The 10,508-nt window shown below is 60.8% G+C and overlaps 1 long non-coding RNA gene across 2 annotated transcripts; it reads right to left on the bottom strand.

Annotated features, from left to right (window-relative positions):
- Positions 1 to 843: 843 nt before the first annotated feature.
- On the bottom strand, positions 844 to 10,095 carry LOC133774455 (uncharacterized). Of its 2 annotated transcripts, none has more exons than XR_009868074.1 (3): positions 9,950 to 10,095; positions 3,117 to 3,211; positions 844 to 2,385 (listed from the first exon to the last, which is right to left on the bottom strand). It is a non-coding gene; the product is annotated as an uncharacterized LOC133774455 (long non-coding RNA). The 2 variants fall into 2 exon arrangements; XR_009868075.1 differs by having other exon boundaries at positions 844 to 2,458.
- Between the last annotated feature and the right edge of the window lie 413 nt (positions 10,096 to 10,508).

Consider the following 10,508-nt stretch of genomic DNA (forward strand, 5'->3'; position numbering starts at 1 on the left):
ACACACACATGCAGTGACCCGGCTCCATCACTCTCACACACACACACAGTGACCTGGCTCCATCATTCACACACACACACACACACGCATTCAGTGACCCAGCTCCATCACTCACACACACACACATGCAGTAACCCGGCTCCATCACACACACATACACACACACACACAGTGACCCGGCTCCATCACACACACACACACAGTAACCTGGCTCCATCACACACACACACACACAGAATGACCCGGCTCCATCACACACACACACAGAGCGACCCGGCTCCATAACTCTCACACACACACACACACACGTGACCTGGCTCCATCACTCACACACATACACACACAGCAACCCGGCTCCATCACTCTCATACACGCATACACAGTGACCCGGCTCCATCACTTACCCACACACACACAGCGACCTGGCTCCATCACTCACACACACACACACACACATGCAGTAACCTGGCTCCATCACACACACACACACACATGCAGTAACCCAGCTCCATCACACACACACATACACTCACACACAGTGACCCAGCTCTATCACTCACACACACACACACACATAGTGACCTGGCTCCGTCTCACACACACACACACACACACAGTGACCCAGCTCCATCACACACACACACAGTGACCCGGCTCCATCACACACACACACAGTGACCCGGCTCCATCACACACACACACACAGTGACCCGGATCCGTCACACACACACACACAGTGACCCGGCTCCATCACACACACACACACACACACACGGATCATCTCCCTTGGCACACTCTGATTCTTCCTGCGGGGGGCAGTGTCAAGGCCAGGCTATTCACGGAGCATCTTTTATTAGCTTCTTACATAACCCAGTGATACAGAGCCATGACGAAGTCAGGTGCGAGCCGCTCCGGAGTGGACTACAGACCTGACGAGGCTCCGGAAACTACAACTTCCTCTGTTCAGAGAAAACCCACTCCAGTCCCGGAAGCACGGCGGGGTTTAATTCCCCGGTGAGGGTGCCAGGGGGTGCTGAGAGCACTTCCTAACTGACATTGAGTTTGCTGCAAGCAGATGACAGTCAAAGATAGGCTCTGCAAATATTAGGCACGCGCGGAGTTAGCCGAGCCAGCGTGGAGATGGAAGCACCGCTTTTTCCCGGTGACACCGAGTTGCTCCTCCCGCCCGTGTCCATCAGGAGCTCTGTGACAGGACGCGGAAGCGTTGGTATTCTGCTTCCCAGCCGCAGTGCGGTGGAACTGTTAACAGTCTTCGTGTTACGACCTGAACGTCTTGACACCAAGGGAAGGCTCGCACGTAAGTCGTCTCCATCCGTATTAACGGTGTTCGCAATGGCGAACCTCTACTTGGCAGCATTATTTCCCATTCCCTGCGGTCCGTCCAGATTCCTGCATAACTCAGCACTGTCTGCGGCACGGGGAATCAGCCGGGCACGTGACCACTCTGTGCCGGAAGCTGTGAGGAAGACCCCGGGACCTGACCACAGCCAGGAGCTGTCTTACCGCGTCTGTCTCACGGGCAAGAGGGCTGCTGACCCTCCCACAGGCTGAGGGTGATAGAACAGAACTTGGGCAGCCCTGTAGTTCGCTGGTTTTTCAAGTTCATATTTAGGCACAAAATCCTTTGCTCAGAAAAAAAGTTGTACTTGGAAATTCTGAATGAGGATGGCGGAGCTGTTTGGTCCAAAGGACAAAGAGAAGGGGTCCCCAAGGTCCTCCAAAATTGGGCGCCTCTCACCTGGCGGGCAGGTAAGCCCACCTGAGTGGACCCCCAAGCAATCCTGGAGAGGCTTTGCGTGTGTTTTCCTGGCAGTCAGCCAAGCAGCTTCCTGGTCCATGCACAGAAGGACCAGGCGCCCGGAGGAGGAGGATGGTGGGCCCCGGGGTCGGATCTGCTACCTGCACGCCAGGAACGTGGCAGGCTCACCTTGGCTGATGCTGCGCTGCTCCCGCCGCTCCGGTCTGGATCCCTTTCCTGACACCCCCGTGACTGTCACACCCAGCCCTGAGCCTCCCACAACCACTGGTCACCCAGGGAACAAAGCCCAAACTCACCCTTGTGCTACCAATGTCCTCTGTGACAGGGTCCAGTCGCTGCACCCCGTGATAAACCCGGTGCCGCAGGCTTAGTTTCCAAGACTGTGTGAGGCTATAGAGCACCTTGGACTCACACTCTATCAAACCCAGGTCGCCCTTCCGCTGACACGTCACTGTGCCCCTCCTCACTGGGAGACCCAGTAGCTTCTTCTCGACGCCTGAGGTCCAGGCTCCTTGTACCAGTCAGGGTCTGCGCCAGCACTCAGCCAGAGAGATGGACCATGGAGAGCACTTCACTAAGGGTGGACTTCCTACTGCCCAGTGTCTCTGCAGGAAGCAGCGGGGTGTAATTGGTCAGGATGACGTCACACCGGGTAGGCTGGGCCTCTATCCACTGCGCCTGGTGTTATTTATGAAGCGCATGTTTAGAAGTGGCACCCAGGAAGGACACTCCCGCAGGTGAAGGCAGAGGCATTGACTAACCAGGGGGCCGAGGGTGCCGGGGAATCACCGAGAACTGGGAGTGGGGCTGCCTCAGCCCTCTCACGCCCTGGCCTTGCACTTCAGCCCCCAGAGCTGCGGGGCAGCGTGCACCTGCTGCCCAAGCCGCCCCGGTGCCAGCAAGCTGAAGCAGCAGGACGAGCGTTCAGCTGGGTAACAAGGAGGCCGAGCGAGAGCAGGAAGGCCTGGCAGAGGCAAGCGCAGAAGCCATGGCTGCCCCAGGGCTGGGGCACAGAGGGCAGAGCTGGGAGGAGCCCACCGAGCCCAGACCCAGACCCCAGAGGCACTTGCTTTTCTGGGCCCTGGAGAACACCCAATAGTTGGGAACCCTGGAGCACCTGCTGCCTGCTGAGGCAGGGCCGGTGGAAGGTGAGATCCGCAGGGGGGCCACCCTTCCCCCTTCCAGCTTAGGCCCCCTCTAGGGCCCCCTGGGGCAGAGTGGAAGCACAGAACCAGTAACCCCCGAATGGGGCTGGTGGAGCCTGGGCTGGCATCGCTGGGTGGTCTTGCAGGGCCAGAGGAGGTGTAAGGACCAGCGTGTCTGCCCTCGCACCTACCGCTGCCCCGTGGAGCAGCTGGGGATCCGTGCTTCGCCGCCACCTCTCACGTAGACACTGCCTCGGACCAGGTCTGATTTATATCCGCTTCTGCCCTGGTGGCGCAAGACAACGTTGATTTGTTATAGAGGCCATCAGAGGAGGCTTCATGGGATAAGTGAACCAAGGGTAGGGAGGGGGCAGGGACAGGGAAGGAGAGAGAGAGAGAGAGAGATGCAGACAGGGAGGCAGAGAGGAGAGGAGGGAGGGAGGGGGAGGGAGAGGAGGGAGTGAGGGGGAGGGAGGGGGGAAGGAGGAGGGTTTGGCAGCCAGGACCTGGTGGCCACCGCGCAGGTGCAGGCCTGCCCCCGGCCCAGCTGGCGGCGGGACCCTGAGCCCGGGCTCTGGCAGGGTCTGGAGCAAAGGGCTGCCTCACTCGATCAACAAGTCTCCCTGCCCCGGGCCCAGCAGGCAGACTGTTGAGCGGGGTGCCAAGGCTCTAATCCTGGATTTATTACACACTTGCTGAGCGACCTTAGACAAACCACTTAACTCAACCCTAGAGATAATGTCACAAAGTCTTCAGCTTGTAAAATGATCGCTGAGCCTTCGCCCCCACTATCACCGCCACAGCGATAATGCATTTGCTGGCAGTGAGGCGCGGCAGCTGACGAGAGACACAAGTGAACGCACATTTTCTGTTTTTATGGCAATTCTCTCTTGGCCAAGCCTAATGTGCATGCACTAAGCCTTGACCTTGGGCCCTGGGCTAATTCCCGTGCTGGGAGCCACCACTGTACTGCTTTGCAAACCCTGGGGAAGGAGGCTTAACTGATAGTGTTGAAATCCCCAGAATGTAGATGGCAGCGAGATACGGCCGGGCCGCCTGCGAGCAGCATCAGGGCTTGGAGAGGGCGCCCGGGAGCTGGAGGGGACGGAGAGGGGGTGTCTCCCACCTGGAATGCCCCCTGCGCCAGCCTCCTGCTTGGTCTTGGGTATGCCGTGCGCTGGTGGCCAAGGCACCCTGGGAAGTGGGTCTGCAGGAGGAAGCACTCCTTCTTCTTCCTCTCTTTTCCTCCCCCGCTCTTTGCAGGGTGCACACACACACACACACACCTGACATGAGACCGGAGGTCAGCAGGCCTGCTGCCCGCTGTGCACTTATTCTTGGACGGAGCAGGTGCGCCTCCGGCCAAGAACCTCAACCTTTGGAGCGGCATCTTGACTGACAGCTAAGCAGGAGGCAAGGTCGGAGTGAAGGCAGACCAAGGACCCTGAGTCAAGGGTGGTTTAAGACACTCCGCCCCCCCAGTCCTAGATCACAGCCCACATTTTCCTCTAAGAGTGGTCTTGGAAAATGCCAGAAATCCCTAAGCATCCTTGAGACTTCTTGCAAGTTTCCCCGAATCCCAAAATGTCTGCTAACCTTTGTGACTTGACACTGCTGGGGTTCTGTTACATGAGGTCACCGGGTCTGGTGACAGGGTTGTAACTGATCGCGATCTGTGGCACCTGGCGTGCACACCCGCGAGAAACCCAAGAGGTGGGGAAGTCTCCACTCCAGGTGTGTTTGTGCACATGTATCTGTTCATGGATTCCATTGGGGAGAGTTCCGGGCTGCAGGCTTTTAGCTTTAATTATATAAGCGGTTGTGGGCTGATACGAAGTCACAGGAGATAGGGAACTGTTTGGTCTAAATTTCAAACATTTTTGGAAGAGTCAAACAAAAATATGCCATTTCGTATTTCCACTTCTTCCCTCCCACACATATCCTTTCCTTTGAGGGTTTTACTACAAAATCATCTCTGGGTTTGCTCAGATCTGAGAAATGTATTATCATTCCTAAGCTATTATCTCACGTCCTCTCTCCGTGTTACTGTCAGTTGTTATTTGGAAAACTATGTGAAGTAAATTCATAAATAGCTCTAAATCTGCATTCACGCAGATCTGGTTCCTTGCAGGAAAACACACTCCTGGACCATAATTGAATGTGATTAAGTCTATGTTACGATCTAACAACCATTTATTGCTGCAGCATCAATTTCAAAATGCACAGCCGTGATAAAAATCAGGGATTCTAAAAGAAACAAAAAATAATAGTTCTTACCAAACTATTCTATTTTTCTTGTACGCCTAGTCCTACATGGTTGAATACTATATTAAAATACTTAATATTTATGTAACCAAAAATGTGCAGGCCTGCAATTAAAGTACATTATTTGATTAATGAAATAGTAAGGGCAATGACAGGGAAATCCAGCCAAGGGGACTTGGGGCGCTCTTACTTCCTGTTTGCTCCTCAGGGAGAAGGTGACTTGCTTCTGCCCCAATCCCTAACCGGGAATGCGACCTTGGAACACAAAAGGGTGCCATCTCCAGCGGATTTCGCCCCGCCCCTGTGGACCCCAGGCAGGGACCTCCCATTGGCTGCACCAGCTCTTGGCACTGTCTGGAGACCAGGAAGCTTATGAGGGGGTGAGCTGCAATCATTAACTCTGGCTTTTGGAAGGCAGAGAAAATGAAATTGTTCCACAGTTTGGGAACCTAGAGTCAGTGTCTGGGCTGTGGCAGCACCCCTCCCCATAAACCCTAGTGTGGCTCCCTGCTGCCCGTGTGCACGCCAGACTCAGAGGGGCAGGGCCAGGCAGCCCCAGGCTTCCCCGGAGAGCCCCCAGGAGGCACCACTTGGGGATAAACACACATCACAGAAGCCATCTGACACGCAGCCATGCTGACTTGCACCGGAAGGGAAAAAAATGCCAGGAGAGCAACACGAACTAAGCCTTAAAATAAACTGAAAGTAGACTGTGTCCTGATTAGAGAGTCAGAGGATATTCATTTACAAGGGGACAGGTGCACACAGCAGAGGGGGGCCTCTGCGGCCAGACCCCCGGGGCTGCCCAACCAGCCCGGTGCCAGGCGTGGCTGAGGCCGGAGCACCCTGGCAGCAGCGGTGCACTCCACGGGTTAAAATGCAAGCCTGTGACCCTGACCCGCCTCCATTTAAACCGCGATGTCCTCACACCCCAAGTTCTTATCAGAGGACTGCATGGCACTTGGCAAACAAGACATTCCACCTTTTAAACAAATAATTCATTAGGTAATTAAATTCAAGTGAGATTACTCTAATTAAATATACACTGCTGTTGAATCATAATTTCTATGTGGCCTAGTTAAAGATGAACAATCTCTTATTCCTGACCAAAAAAAAAAAAAAAAAAAAAAAAAAACGGAAGGCTTTAAAAGAATTCCCTCCGGCGGGAAGAATGGATTTCCACGCGCGGCACAGAGGTCACTTAAAGGCAAGGAAGATGCACGGAGCTCAGCCTGGAGGGCAATGTTCCCGGTCCAGCGAGGCCCAGGTCCTCCAGGCCCTGTTGCTCTGGGCTGGGGTTGGTGGGACCCAGGCTGGGTTCAGGGCACGCGTGCGCGCCTGGGCGTCTTGGGCTGCTCAGTCCACATCACAAGAGCTGCAAGAGGAGCGCTCTCCGAGGACCAGGGCCGGCCCAGGGACCCTGGCACTGGAGCAGGAGGCCACTTCGTCCCCAGGACGTGCGCCCTGCCCAGGAGCCGCGGCCACGACGGCAGCTGCCGCCGGCGGAGACCCAGGCTTGTCCGTGCACGCAGGCGCAGCCGCGGTGCGGACCCGCTGTCCTGCGCCAGGCGCGCATCCGCCGCAGTCACCGCGCGGGCAGCTCCGCCAGAACGCAGAGAACTGACATCGCCTGGCCCCGGGACGGCCCCGGCTTGGGGACGGGAGAAAAACACGAACTCATTAACAACTGCAGAAACACGGCCCAGGAAGAAATAAATACAAGCGCAGCTGGCGCAGCCGTCTGGTGACACCGAACTACAGACCCCGAGAACCGCGCACCGGCGCCCTTGGTCGTGTCGGAGGCGTCATGGAAATGATCCGCTTAATTAACGGGAGGCTTATAAAATATTGACGCGTGTGCACTCGCGTGTCACTCACTGCCTCCGACGCTGGGGCCCGGGCAGCGCCCCGCGGCAGGCCCCGTCCGCGCCGTGGGTCCGTGGACGCTGGGACCTACTCAAGAGGCTCCAGGAGGCGGCCCCGCACCCCCACCACCCAGGGTCATCGGGAGTGTGGACCTGGGCCTGGCGCATCAGGCCCGGCACAGAGGAGTAGCGGCCTAAACGGCCGTGGGGGTCGCAAGCAACCAAAGCGCCCTGGGGTTCAGGCCTGTTGTCCACGGGTGCCAAGGTGGCAGCCGTGCGCTCTCGCCGCGTCTGCCACTCGCCCGGTTGTGGCCAAGCCTGGTGGCTTCCCGGGTCCTGCGGCAAGAAGGCGGGAAGTTACAACGCGTCTTTAACAAGGCTGGTAAATCAGGGCGCGCCCGTCTGGGCCGAGGGGGCCCGGCTGGCGTCCGCGCCGGCGCCGCCCAGCCCCATCGCGGCGCCAAGGCCTCGCCGTCCGCACCGCCATCCCTGGCTACCTTTCCAGGGTGGCGGCGGAGCCAGCGCTCCCTCTTCTCCACTGGACACCCCAGGACAGCAGAGCCGCAACGCCGCAGGAGCAGGAAGATCCATCGCGGGGCTGCCCGGGACCGGGGGCGGGAGGACCGCGAAGGCACCATTTCTGAGCCAGAGAGGGGAGCCCGGATGTCTGTTTGAGCTGGGACCACTCCCCCCTCCCCCCAGCTACCCAAACCAGCAACAGTGAGGAGCAGTAGCTGTCCATCAAGCCTCAATACCCTCGTAGACGTCAGCTCGGTCCCAGGCGCCTCCACCTCGCGACGCCCCCCCCCCCCCCCGCCCCACAACATACCCTGGCCAGGGACCTAGCTCGCGTCCCGGCCTCCGGCGCCACGTCCACGGGCGCTCCGCACACTCCCGCGCGCACTCGGAGGCCGGCGCCACTGGCCCGCTCCGCGATCCCTGTGGGAAAGCCGGCGGTCCAGGCCCCATCCGCGACGCCCAACGGGTGGGGCTCCCATTCGGCCTCGCGCTGTCCCTGGCACCACGAGGACCGGGAGGCTCCTGGCGGGGGTGGGGGGGTGGGGTGGGGGTGGAGGCTACACCCAGGCAGAGGGAAGTCCCTGAGAAGCGGCCGCCCCTTGAGCGTGGGTCCGAGAAAGTGGCTCTCCCAGCCCCTGGATCCTGCACAGCTGGGCGGGGGCCGTCGGTTTTCCAAAGGCCTGGAAGGTGGACGTCCCCCTAGGTCCCAAGTCGCCCCTCTTTGAAGCAGCCAGGGATGGCCTGAGCCGCACCCACCGGTCCCTTGGGAGACCCTCCACCCGTCCTGGCATGGGGGAGGGGGCAGCGGGCGTGGCCAGCCGAGCTGCTTCCCCACGGCCTCCTCTGCAGTGGACTATCTTGCTGGCCAAGCTGCCTCTGTGTAGGTTGCTCCCCAGCAACCCCATCCAGGTGTTGGGTGACACGGGGCCCACGAGGCCCTGCTGGAGCCCCCAAGACAGGGTTTTAACCCCTGAGGTCTCCCAGGCCACAATCGCCCCTTGCACACCTTTTCAGGGTTCCTGGAGGTGAGTCCAGTGGCCTTGCTAATGCTGGTGCCCTGGGAGCCTCACCCTGCCCAGGCCGCGTGTGCAGGGACATTTCTGGGTGGGACCCAGCCAGGTCCTCCCCACTCACCTCCCTGGTGTGCTCAGCAGCCTAGCATTTTCTGGACCAGCAGAGGATGGCACTGCCCAGTGGCCGGCTGACCCAAAGGACAAAGCCCCCACTGGCTGTAGCCTCCTCTCAGGAGGCTGTGGACTCCACGGGGCCACCAGGGGTGACGATCTGGGCTCCAAAGGTGGGGCTGGCACTGTGTAGCTGGATCCTCCTTCTCCACCTGACCTAAGTTTGTCCACCTGTGTTTACCCTGAAAGGTGACACTAGAGTTTGCTAAACAAGACAGTGAGGGGCTGGGCCTTTCTCCCAGGACTCACCCTCAGTGGGTGGCTTTGTCTGGGACACAGGAGAAGAGGTTAGGGTCTTGGTGTTGGAAGTGAGGGGTTGGTGAGCCAATGGGAGTGGGGGGGGGGCACTGGAAAGCACCCCCCTCCCCAGAACCCGTTTCAAAGCAGCCAGGCCCTCAGGGTTGGCAGAGGTTTCTGGAGGGCACGGGGTGGGGGCAGGGGCGCAGTGGAAGCGCGAGGACCTGAGTCAGCAGAGAAATGCGGCCCGGAGTGGAGCCGGTAATTAGTAATTACTATTGTGTGCCTTATTATTGCTAATTATAGGCGACAGCTCAGTGTCTGTCTGCAGCCCGGGGAAGCGGATCCTTCCCAGCTCTCCGGGAATCCCGGGGCCCTTCGCGGCCCGAGGGGAGAGGAGGGGGACCGGGGTCACCGGAGCGCAGCCTTGCAGGGTTCTGCCTGGGGCAGCGCTCGCTCCCCAGCCCCGACAGGCCTGAGCCCAGGCCCACCCCCGACTCTGGCCCAAGTCCAGTGCGCACGAACCGGGCAGGAGCTGCACTCCGGCCAGCGCCAGAGCCGACGCAGGTACGGGGCGCGCTCTCCTCCCGCGCTGCCGCAGCTCCGAAGCGGCCTGCCGGGGTCGTCCGGGGAGGAGCGAGCGCGGGGCGCCTGTTCCCGGGAACTGCACCGAGAGGCCCGCGGCGATGCCGCCGGCCCCGCGCTTCCGGCCGGGCTAAGCAGGGCCGCTGAGCCCTGGGGCGGCGTTACCCCCGACCCGGCGGCCGTCGCTCCCGCGGGTTCAGCCGCTGCACGCAAGTTTGCTTCCTGCACCCGTACGGCCCGCGGACAAAACCGGGCGCCCAGGCCGCGCCCGCTTCCACGTCGCCGGCCGCAGGACCGGGACGCGCCCCTCCCGCGGCCCCGGCGCTTTCCCCGCGAGCACAGGCCCTGCCCTCCCCCTTCCTCCCCCACCTCCTGCCTCCGGGCGTCCCCGCCGGCCGCCGCTCTGCTCCCCGCGCCGGCGTCTTCTCGGCCGAGGCCGCCCCTCCGCAAAGTTTGCACAACTCCGAGAGCGCGCGGGGCTCGTCCGCCTCGCAAAGCCCCGAGGGCGGCCGGGGTGGGGGGGTGTGGGGCCCCGCCGGGCGATCCGAGGCCCCCGTGGGCGGCGGGCGCCGCTTCCGCCGAGGACGTGCAAGGCACAGAGAGGCCGCCCCGCTCCGGCTGTCAGCTGAGCCCCGGCCGCCGGCCCAACCGTAGCTCAGGCTCACGGCGGTGCTGCGTAAAAGGAGACACGGCCCGGCTGCTCCACCGCAACCCGGGTGCGGGCCGGCCGGGAGCCCGGACCGACGGCTGTCACGCGGCGGCGAGGACCGGGCGGGAAGGCGCCCGCACCCGCCGCCCGGCAGCGCGCGCCCGCCCGCCGCGGGAGGAGGTGGCCCGGCCGGCGCGGGGCACCACGTGCTCGCCGGGAGGGGCTGGCGCGGCCGGCGAGGGCGGGCGGGAGGCGAGCCAGGGGCGGGGCCTGTGCTCA

This window comes from Lepus europaeus, chromosome 15 (genome assembly GCF_033115175.1).
Source record: "Lepus europaeus isolate LE1 chromosome 15, mLepTim1.pri, whole genome shotgun sequence".
Taxonomy (NCBI): Eukaryota; Metazoa; Chordata; class Mammalia; order Lagomorpha; family Leporidae; genus Lepus; species Lepus europaeus.